The 12,347-nt window shown below is 36.2% G+C and overlaps 1 protein-coding gene across 1 annotated transcript in view; it reads left to right on the forward strand.

Annotated features, from left to right (window-relative positions):
• The first annotated feature begins 316 nt into the window (after positions 1–316).
• Positions 317–12,347, forward strand: part of LOC107571226 (protein kinase C and casein kinase substrate in neurons protein 1-like) — a 51,592-nt gene continuing 39,561 nt past the window's right edge. Inside the window, exon 1 of the mRNA XM_016257533.1 lies at positions 317–442. The gene's annotated coding sequence lies outside the window, so the exon portion shown is untranslated. The remainder of the gene's footprint in view (positions 443–12,347) is intronic.

The raw sequence follows: 12,347 nt of genomic DNA on the forward strand, positions 1-12,347 counted from the left end.
CTCTTTTCTAGAGGTGGAGTCTGTTGTTATGGAAAAATGCATATTGCACTATTTGTTTGAGAGCTTAAAAGGATACACATCAAGAGAGAGAGAGAGAAAAGATTGTACCCCCATGAAACAGCATTCAAAGCAATTCATAAACAATACATTTCTTCTGAAATACGCACTGGGTTGTAGAAATCAGCAAGTGTAAAATATCAGGCGCATGTTTTTCTCACATGCTTGAAAGAGGCGTCATGGCTCGCGGTGGTTCCCTGTCGTTGTGCATCACGCATGTGAAAGACAGCTCGAGCTCGGGCTGAACCAGCCCCCAGACCCCCACCGGCGGAGAGCGCGCGGGCACATTGCTGCGTACAGCGTGATCCGGTGGATGCGGAGGGACACGGGCGCGGGGTCACCTTCTGTCACTGCGAACGAGAGGATCTCCAGAGAAACATTCTCGGTAGGAAACATTCATGGTATCATGTTTCGGCTTATGGGGAAAATTACTGTATGTTGCATATTTTACCCGGGTATTGCTTTGCGTAAAAGGGTTTCTGTTCAAGCCTTTTTCATGCTAAACAGTGCTTGTTTGCGGTGCATTTCGTGCACATCACGGCATCATGTTAAACACCGACGAAGAAAATAAAATACATATAGCGAGCGATGCAGTCGCGTCGTTATGACCTTACTTGTTTGTATTATACTCATAAATATGAAATACAGGCTATGCATCCAGCGAGTAAATAGACATGCTTTAGATTAAAACGTTACTGTTGTTAATGAAATGTCGGGAATTTCACGCAAAGCTAAATTTGCACGTTGAATAACCCAGCAGCGCAAATGAATCAGTTTAGCCGAAGAACAATCTGTGCAAGGCCGTGTTGATCATCAGGATCGCCTCACTGTTATTTCTAACGTTATGCACATCAAACATGCTCTCATCGATATAGATGCTTTTTTCTTCTTCAGTAGCATTACTGGTTGGCGTAGCTATACTTTTAGGCATATGGCCTAAAACAAAACAAGAAAATCTCACCACATCTGAAGTGTAGAAATAGGCTATCAATCTGTTTGAGATTATTTGACCAAATGTATGATTAAAATGAAATGCAATAAAACCTGTCGGAAAAAAATAAGGAGTGTGATTCAATGAATGCGTCCCGACTGCTCGTTACATAACAGCTAACAACAACACTTGACAGCCATCGATGAAGAAAAGCCCGAAGCATCGCAGGGACATTCACCACACAGCTCGAGATACTGAATGCATCTGTGTTTTCGTTTTGTGAAATAATATAATATGATGTTTAAATCAGTCTCATTCCTTAACCATGTTAAAATGCACGAAAGGCCTTATTCCTATACTATTGCATAGACGCTCAGCAGCTCCTCAGAGCAGAAATCGACTGAAGACTTTGATGGGCTTCAGGATTTGATGCGGCCCCGTGTGTCATCCACTGAATGCTTATACAGATCGTGTTTTTTAGCCAATCAAACGCCTACATTCATTCAGCCCACATCTATCAGGCAACTCTTTCATGGTCGTGAATATTATACTCTTATTATACACGTATACAGACGAGTCCTCAAGTGGTTTGATCACTGGTGATTTGAAACGAAATGTCAGTTCATTTAAATATGGAATTATTTAATTGTATGATACAGTGGAGGTTAAAAACCAGTATCACTGAATCTTCAGTTCATCGGCTTTGCATTTTTGCTGATAGAGGGAGCTCTGGATTTTTAAAAAAAAATGTATTTTTCTTTTTAATTGTTTGACTATTTAGCTCAATCATATTTACTACATTACGTTACATTGTAGATATCTTGCAGTGTGATGACTTTTCTTGGGTAAATGTGCATTGGTTGGCTGTTGTGCATGCTGTTGCATTGGAGCTGTCCGTGGTTCTGAAACCAGATGTGCCCTCTTTCTCTTTAAAAGTGATGCAACCACATCTAATGCATGATATTAAGAGTATAGAAAATGTCTTTAGCTAGCATTTCCATTCCTGTTCGCGAATGTCGTTGCAGCAAAAACGACAGTATTGTGGGTTTAAAAATTACAAGTCAGAGAAAATAAGAAATTGTCAGAAATGTGTGAAACGATGGTTTGTTAAATTTGGTCAGACATTGCAAAAGTTCTGGGTGGCACGTCAGGTGAGTGTACTATATCATTATCAGCCTTTATTATCCTGGTTTCCTGGATTTGTGATTGTATTGAAATGGATATACCACAACACAACAGAGAGGAAATAAGCTTTCCCCATTTAGAGTTTAATTATGTTTTATGTTCTGTTAGAACATAATTATTTTACTGAATATGTCATTAAAAGGATCTGATGTCAACTCAGCCATTATATGGGTAGATGTATTGCGATCACACAGCCAACACTGACTGAATGGATCTGAGATTTCATCTTAAACACTAATGAATGATTGAATGTAGAAGCTTCAAGCCAATGAAGTGTGTAACACTGTCGGTACATCAACCTGAAACAATAACAACATTGTATAGCTCATTTTTCATTTTAAAAGCCTAATTTAAGAAGAGAAGAGATGGAAATCTCTAAATCGTTATTCATCAAAGGTGGGATTTTTCCATCACTTTCATGAGCTCACAACTTCAAGTCAGTCAAGTCACCTTTATTTGTATAGCACTTTATACAATACTGGTTGTGTCAAAGCAGCTTTACAGTGTTAAACAGGAAAATAGTGTGTCGATGATGCAAGAAGACAATAACAAAGAGCCATTTCCAGCTAAAGTTAGTTCATTGATGATTCAGTCATCATCAGTTCAGCTCTCTTCAATAGTGTCTGTGCAATCAGTCAAGAGTCTCCAACTAAGCAAGCCAAAGAAACCAAAACTCCATCGGTGACAGAATGGAGAAAAAACCTGGGGAGAAACCAGGCTCACTCGGGGGGCCAGTTCTCCTCTGGACAGACCAAACCGGCATGGTGTGCTTTAATAGGTTGCAACACAGGTCAGATTAAGCAGAGGACTCGTCTGGTTCCCGTGGTCTTGTGCCACTGGTCGTCGAGGTGATGAGGTCTTCACAGGGGATCTGTCTCTGGGGCTCATCTAGTTGACATGGTCTCCGCTGACATTCAGGGCTGTAGAGGTCGACTCTGGATGCTGAAGCTTCAGTCCCCCTGGAGTAACCCGGGGTTATGTGTCTCGCTCAAGGGCAAAATGGCTCATTTGCAAGTATTGTATTATTTACAGTTAACTACTGTAATAACTTGTGTTCTGTGTATTTTTACGGCATTTACAGTAATTTACTGCTAATAGGAATTTGCGGTACTTTACTGTTTGCACAAAAGCAGTAGTGCTACTGTAAATGAAGTGCTACTACATTCTGCAGATGAAAAACATGAATTTGCATTCTCATTTCTCTCATTTTAAAATTATCCAGCATATGTATAGCTTTAATAGTTCCTCTAATAATGAAAAAAAATTAAAATAAATACATAGAAAATCCACAATTGCGTTCCCATGATTTTCAATAGGCTATCAGAAAAATACTGACAGGCATTGTGAAACTTGAGGTTTTTTTTGTTGGTTTTTATTTTTTTAATGCCAGGGTAAGCTCAAGTGTGGTGAAATAAATGTAATTTTTAATTATATATATATATATATATATATATATATATATATACAGTATATATATACTTTGCTTACACCCCGCAACATTTAAATTATATTTACATGCAAAGCCCGCAAACCTGGCAGAGGTTATATAAACTGAGGTTTGTGTCTGGTGCACACATTATGGTGCTAACCTAACCCTTCTGAGAGGATCGCCAGACTTCATCTGCGAGTTTTCCTGAGGTAAGTGCTTTTTACTTAACAAATTTATTTTATAACTTACCTTTAAAACATAAACCATTACCAATAGCAATGAAAACATTTATGCCAGTGTAAACGCCAGAAGAAAAAAAAGTAAAGTAATTAATTCAATAATGAAAATGCATTCCTTATTATGGCTTCTAGCTTGTTAATAGAAGCAAAGTCTCCTCAAAGTCAGTGCTCTCTGAATTTTCATATAAATGTTTTATATGTTATAGTATATATTCTCTCTTTTTTCAGTGTTGATTGTCATTTGATTGTGTAAATGATCAATCTAGCAGTCATTATAGATCTGTGATTTATCATGTTCATAAGATAGTGATTAGTCAAAAATCACTGATGAAAGATTATGATTCTTCTTTTTTTCTCTTTTATGCTTGTTTCAACAGAAGCTAATGCACTCCTGTGAGAACCACGGCACTGAGCATCTTTGGCTTTGTAAGTATGTGTTTTGACTAACTATCAGATGCAGTATATTTAACATTAGATTAACTGCAGCTATGCTATGCAGCAAATTAGTGCAATCAGACATGTCTTAAGACATTAAAGAGATACGTTTTGTTAAATAAAAAAAAAAAAGGTCAAGCATCCAGCACATGCAATTTGCCATTTTAATTACATACTGAATAGTCAATAATCACTGATGATAAAGATTCACACAGACATATGCTACATCTCTCACACTCATTGATGATTCCTCTTTCCTTCCCTTTTGCTTGTGTGTCAGCAGGAGCTAACTGCACCCCAAAGGCTGTCTATAAACAAATTTAGATGAGATTAATTCATGACATAAAGATAATGAGATAAACCCATTTCTCACACATTTTCCCTCTGTTCTGTTTCAGATCAGCCATCAGTGGTTATGGAGGCCAGCCAAGACCAACTGGGATGCTTTTTGTTGCCATATTGTCATGATCTCTGCTTTGATTTGCTGTGATGAATTCAGTTCTCTATTATTATTATTATTATTATTATTATTATTAATGTTGCAGAATAAAGCACAATGAATAATGGATGTATTTAAGAGTGACAATGAATAAAAATATACTGTTGTAAATGGACTCGAGTCACTTATTTGGAATTTATTAAATCAGTACATTCATGTAAAATATCAGTATATATAAACTTTGCTTACACCCCGCAACATTTAAATTATATTTACATGCAAAGCCCGCAAACCTGGCAGAGGTTATATAAACTGAGGTTTGTGTCTGGTGCACACATTATGGTGCTAACCTAACCCTTCTGAGAGGATCGCCAGACTTCATCTGCGAGTTTTCCTGAGGTAAGTGCTTTTTACTTAACAAATTTATTTTATAACTTACCTTTAAAACATAAACCATTACCAATAGCAATGAAAACATTTATGCCAGTGTAAACGCCAGAAGAAAAAAAAGTAAAGTAATTAATTCAATAATGAAAATGCATTCCTTATTATGGCTTCTAGCTTGTTAATAGAAGCAAAGTCTCCTCAAAGTCAGTGCTCTCTGAATTTTCATATAAATGTTTTATATGTTATAGTATATATTCTCTCTTTTTTCAGTGTTGATTGTCATTTGATTGTGTAAATGATCAATCTAGCAGTCATTATAGATCTGTGATTTATCATGTTCATAAGATAGTGATTAGTCAAAAATCACTGATGAAAGATTATGATTCTTCTTTTTTTCTCTTTTATGCTTGTTTCAACAGAAGCTAATGCACTCCTGTGAGAACCACGGCACTGAGCATCTTTGGCTTTGTAAGTATGTGTTTTGACTAACTATCAGATGCAGTATATTTAACATTAGATTAACTGCAGCTATGCTATGCAGCAAATTAGTGCAATCAGACATGTCTTAAGACATTAAAGAGATACGTTTTGTTAAATAAAAAAAAAAAAGGTCAAGCATCCAGCACATGCAATTTGCCATTTTAATTACATACTGAATAGTCAATAATCACTGATGATAAAGATTCACACAGACATATGCTACATCTCTCACACTCATTGATGATTCCTCTTTCCTTCCCTTTTGCTTGTGTGTCAGCAGGAGCTAACTGCACCCCAAAGGCTGTCTATAAACAAATTTAGATGAGATTAATTCATGACATAAAGATAATGAGATAAACCCATTTCTCACACATTTTCCCTCTGTTCTGTTTCAGATCAGCCATCAGTGGTTATGGAGGCCAGCCAAGACCAACTGGGATGCTTTTTGTTGCCATATTGTCATGATCTCTGCTTTGATTTGCTGTGATGAATTCAGTTCTCTATTATTATTATTATTATTATTATTATTATTAATGTTGCAGAATAAAGCACAATGAATAATGGATGTATTTAAGAGTGACAATGAATAAAAATATACTGTTGTAAATGGACTCGAGTCACTTATTTGGAATTTATTAAATCAGTACATTCATGTAAAATATTCAAAGATTTTGTTAAATAAATAGTGTAAAATAAATTACAGTAAAGTTATTGTAATACTACTATACCGTAAAACTAAGTTGCAGTAAGGATATTTTACTGTAAAATTACTTTGCGGTAAGGGTATAATATTGTAAAATGAAATTGCGGTAAGATACTGTAAAGGGGCAGTTAGCAAGGTACCGCAAAAATACAGTAAAATGTCTATCAGTGTATGGTGCAGTGTTTTCTTCAGGGAACATGACCAGATTAATGGCAGCAAAGTACAACATTCAAATCATGAGTCCTCTGTATTGTCCTAAGTTAGTGGTTGTTTTCTAGATTATTATAATAGTATATTCTAGATAAGATGCATTTTGCCTTGCGGTGTGGAGAATTGTCCAGTAAAGTTTTGCTGCAGAGTTGTGCTGTGTATTAGTTTGTGCCTTTCTGAGTTATTGCATAATTTCTAAGCTAATTATCTTCTTATGAATCACTTGTCTTCAACAACTTCCAACTTGTATGTTGCTTTGAACAAAAGCTTCTGTAAAATTATCACATACAGTATCTCACAGAAGTGAATACACCCCTCACATTTTTGTAAATATTTTATTATATCTTTTCATGTGACAACACTGAAGAAATGACACTTTGCTACAATGTAAAGTAGTGAGTGTACAGCTTGTATAACAGTGTAAATTTGCTGTCCCCTCAAAATAACTCAACACACAGCCATTCATGTCTAAACCGCTGGCCACAAAAGCGAGTACACCCCTAAGTGAAAATGTCCAAATTGGGCCCAAAGTGTCAATATTTTGTGCACCCACCATTATTTTCCAGCACTGCCTTGACCCTCTTGGGCATGGAGTTCACCAGAGCTTCACAGGTTGCCACTGGAGTCCTCTTCCACTCCTCCATGACGACATCACGGAGCTGCTGGATGTTAGAGACCTTGAGATGCTCAATAGGGTTTAGGTCTGGAGACATTCTTGGCCAATCCATCACCTTTACCCTCAGCTTCTTTAGCAAGGCAGAGGTCATCTTGGAGGTGTGTTTGGGGTCATTATCATGTTGGAATACTGCCCTGCAGCCCAGTCTCCGAAGCTCTGCTTCAGTATGTCACAGTACATGTTGGCATTCATGGTTCCCTCAATGAACTGTAGCTCCCCAGTGCCGGCAGCACTCATGCAGCCCCAGACCATGACACTCCCACCACCATGCTTGACTGTAGGCCAGTGGTGCACAAAGTACACAAATCAAGTACTTGAGTAAAAGTACAGATATGTATAATAAAATATTATTCCATTAAAAGTAAAAGTACTCCTTTTTCAATTTTACTCGAGTGAAAGTACAAAAGTACTCGATTTTTTATGCACTTAAGTAAAAAAGTACTGATAGATAGATTTATTTAGCAATTTTATACAAGCTACTTAATTTAATTTTATATTAGCACATCTTTTTTTACAATCCTACTGCTCAAAAAGATTTTCCCAAAATAACCACTATATGGAGTCAAGATATATTTGTGTTGTTGATATGGACTACGTTGACGAGAGTGATGTAGTAATGTTCACTATGAAGCTTACACTGCGAAGTACCTGCATGAGAGAAAACAGATCTGAGCATCTGATTTTCACCAGTAAGAAAAAATTATTTTAAAGCTTGTTGTTTTGCAGAACATCACAGTTATATATGACATGAGAATAAGGCCTGAAGTTAGGAAGAACATTTTAAGGAAAATATAATTATATTTTCATAATGATTTGTTTCTTCTCAAACCTTGTCTGTGGTGTAAAAACACCCCTGGCCAAATGCCCCCAGAGGGCATCACTTCCCACTTTGATAATTACTGTAGTTACCATGTTCTGAACATCACATCCTTTATTTTCCCCTCAGATGTAATCTATCTAGGTGGTTGAATAAAAATATTTGGACTTTATATCTAAACATTACCTCAACTTAGCACCAGCAAGCTTGTTAGCTAGACAGTTAGCATCAGCTAACAATATTTACTTATTTTCAGTATGGTTATGGATAAACATTCATATCTGTCCACTCGGCTAGTTAATCCAAGCAATATAAAAATATATACTGTTGATAAACAATATAAAAACAGATGTCACATAGGGCTAAATGCATAGCATTTTAATAAAACTGTTAACGTTACGGCAGTGGGGAATATGAACGTGCATGAGTTATTTTATTTAATCTGTGTTATTTTAATGTTTCTGTTTTTTTTAACCTAAAACAGAGACACTGATGTTGATGTGTCTGCATTCAAGCATTTCAGTGGGCTTAGACAGATCACCCTTTACAACAGATTTAGTTCACAAACAACTGACAGCTTTGACCTAAATATGATTTTCAGTTACAATAATTAATCCTAAAATTCTACATTAGTAACTTACTTTTAGCAGCATCAGTCGCGCGCGCTCACAAGATCTCCCGGTTCTTGTGAATTCAGTTCACTGGAGAGTCACACTAAATGGTTCATGTGAATCAGTGAGTTGTCGACTTGAGAACAGCTGCAATCGGTTCATTCTAATTCGTGAATGAATCGTTTGGTGCGATTTGCAAACCGATTTAAAAGGTTAATTGAAAAGAATCAGTTCGTTCTTGAATCAGACACTGCTTCTGCGTCTGCACGTGATATATTATAAGGAGTAACGATATGTTTTATGAAATGTAGTGAAGTAATAAGTACGATCTTATGCTTTGGAATGTAGTGAAGTACAAGTAAAAGTTACTCAAAATAAAACGACTCCAGTAAAGTACAGATACTTGAAAAATTTACTGAAGTACAGTAACGAAGTAAAACTACTCCGTTACTTTCCACCACTGCCGGATCATCAATTATACAAGCTGTACACTCACTACTTTACATTGTAGCAGAGTGTCATTTCTTCAGTGTTGTCACATGAAAATATATAAAATATTTACAAAAATGTGAGGGGTGTACTCACTTCTGTGAGATACTGTATAAATATAAATCAAAATGTCAAAATACATGTAATCTGTCACACTGCTGTGAGTTTGCGGTCATTTCAAATATAATTTTAAATGTCACATCCTCTTTGTAAAGCTGCATTATGATGATTCATAAAACAATCTGTGTTGAAATGTATCGCTCAAACTGAAATGATCAGGGATCTTGTGACAAATAAAGGTCAGACACTTTTTTGAGGTCTGAATGTTTATTAAACAGCTTCTCCACATACATTTATAGTTTACGTGAGGATCACAGATTTGTTCAGACTGAAAGAAAGAAAGACACTTGCTGAATAAACCAGCCAAATAACTAAATGCCAGGACAGTCTGCTTACTGCAAACTAATGTAAAATATTTACTATTTTTTTAACGCTGTTTTCCAGGCCAATTCTTTATATATAAACATAATACACAGCAAAACTAAGTAGCATTTTTGTCTTATTTTACAGTATAAATATCTAAACTTTCTTGAATCAAGATATATTTACTTGAGAAGTAAAATGCCTTAAGATATTACGCCTTGTTTTCTGAAAATAATTATAAAAATTTCGTAAGTTCTTTTTTCTTTTGGAAGAAAAATATCTGCCAATGGGGCAAGACAAATAATCTTGTTTTCCCTTTGAATTAAGATTATTTTTCTTACCCCACTGGCAACTAATTTTTGCAGTGTATGCATATTTCTGATTTGATTACTGAATGCCACCATTGAGTTTCTCAGCTTCATCACACAAAAGTCTGTAAAAAAGTCTGAAAATCTGAAGACTGTGTCGGTTGCTCTTTTCTATACAATTACAATGAATGGGTGATGAAGCTTTACCAAAGCCATTATCTTTGTTTGAAAAACAGATGAAATATACAGTTGTTCTCATGATTCTGTGCACATATAGTTTGAAATGAACTATCAAGATTTTAGCAGGCCACATGAACCAGTGGCACACTGAGTCGCTGACCCTTACCTGGCCTTGCCACTGCTTTACACTGATAGGAAATACGTATTTAATTCACAGGGTGAGGACTTAAATGAGGACTTGTGTCTGGCTGTGGTCTCTTTGCATGTAGCTGTGCTCTTAGGAGTTGTAGCGCCACACAAAGCCTCTGGAATGTCTCCTGAATGGCACTTAAAGAAATCAAATATGCTTTATAATAATCTGTTAGCGTACATTAATCAAATTGACATACAATAGTCTTGGCTTTTATTGCTCAGCAAAACCTTAACTAAGTCAGCTGTCCACATTGAAAGCATCAAAGCTAAGAGTTCAAGGCCTTTATTTATTTTCAGTGGAAATTCTTTGGTATTATTATAATGTTTTATAGCTGTGTGTAAATTAGAATTGAAAGATGCTTTAAAATAGTCGACCAGGAACATCAGAACCTGGAATTGATGTGACGGTCAGATTCTTATTTTTTAAATGTGTAACAAACAAATAAAATAGATTTAGTTGTTGTCGTTTTTAATAAAATCCTTTTATGGGAAAGTTAAAGTGGCTAGCACTGAATCCTGCAACAGGTACTTTTGTTCATTTGAATGGAAGCTATTTACTTTTGCTGCTTATTTGCATTGTAGACAGGTTGTTAGCAAATGTTCTGAGAATATTACATTATACCATACCTTAGTTTCAAAACATTATGCCTCTTTTGTGGCTCTGTAAAAAAAAAAACTTGCTTTTTTGTACCCAGGAGACTGATCTTTTTATAAACAGATGAAAAAGCTAAAGCTATCTGCTTTACTTTATGCTTCTTTTTTCTGCAGATGCCCTCTATTACTTGTGTTAGCCACACAGAAACAGATAAGCCACTTATAAATTGTTCCAAGATTAACTGCCAATCCAACATCTGATTATTTATCCAGACATTTACCTATTATCTAAAGCAACTTGCAAAACGTGTGCATCATTGCTGTACAGATGCTACTTTAAGAAACCCCTAAATTTGCAGTTACTCAGAGCTAACAAGCTTGGCACTGCAATGATTTGTTTTGCTAGAGACAATACAATCAGTGATTTTGAATAGATAATAGTGTTAACAGCAGCAACACATGACTGCTAAATGCTTATTTAATGACTGAATTAATCGATCACAGACTTCACTAGTCGACAAATCTGATGAATCATTAAAGACCTAATCTTTTTTTAATTAAAAGGTAGTTTCATGTAGAGAAGTCATTGATGCAGCATTTAGCTGTGTTTATAAGGTAGAGAGCGCCAGCAGAACCACTGGCTGATTTGCATTGCTTGGCCTACAGTAAGTATTTGCTGCTGGCCTTCATCAAGATACACAAGCTCATGTTGGTTAGTTCAGGATGCTCTTGTTGTCTTCATGAGGAACATGCCTGAAATTGGCTGCGTGTGAGTGATGGCATGCACCTCTGCTGTTGGGGTTTGTCAATTATGTGCAGTTGGGCTTTTATACAGTCAGCATTGTGTGTGAACCACTCTGCATATTGGGAATGAACGGCAGTGCTAAGAAGTTATTTATAGCTTATCTAGAATTTGTCTTGACTAAGAAATGCAAAACTGGTAAGGAGAGAGGTTGCAGTTAGAGGTTGAGATGCTACTTTTCTTGTGCTCATATTATCTGTCCAGGGTGCCCCCTTAATCCAGATCACACACTCTACTTAGGGCACCTACCCCCGGCATCACCATCTTACTCTAGGAGGCTATTTGAAAGGTTTATAATTTGGTTTCGGGAGTCCCCAACAACAGGTTTAAATGCATGCAAGGTCAAAAAACACTTTTCAAATGTACCTTTTTTCTCAACGACTCTCAAACAATTAGTTTGAAGATTCATCTTGATACATGGAGTACTGATAAAGCACTGCAGTTTGTAAACCAACGTATTGCTCCATCCTTTATCATGACTCCAAGTAATAAGAACGAAAGAGATTCTGTATTAATCGACACATTTCTAGACAATAGCTAGATTATTAGAGCTATAATGTGAGTTAGCCGGAGACTTACAGCTGCACTGACTGTATACACAACACAACACACTACTATTTTGCACGACAGAACATCAAAGCAACAATTATTAATCATACTTACAGGTTGTGATTCGGAGGAGCAAACTGTTCCAAACAAACTGGGCATTGACTCATCTTTCAAAGACAACCGGTTTACGAATCCCACATCGAACTCGCAG

This window comes from Sinocyclocheilus grahami, unplaced genomic scaffold (assembly GCF_001515645.1).
Source record: "Sinocyclocheilus grahami isolate Dianchi unplaced genomic scaffold, SAMN03320097.WGS_v1.1 scaffold1567.1, whole genome shotgun sequence".
Taxonomy (NCBI): Eukaryota; Metazoa; Chordata; class Actinopteri; order Cypriniformes; family Cyprinidae; genus Sinocyclocheilus; species Sinocyclocheilus grahami.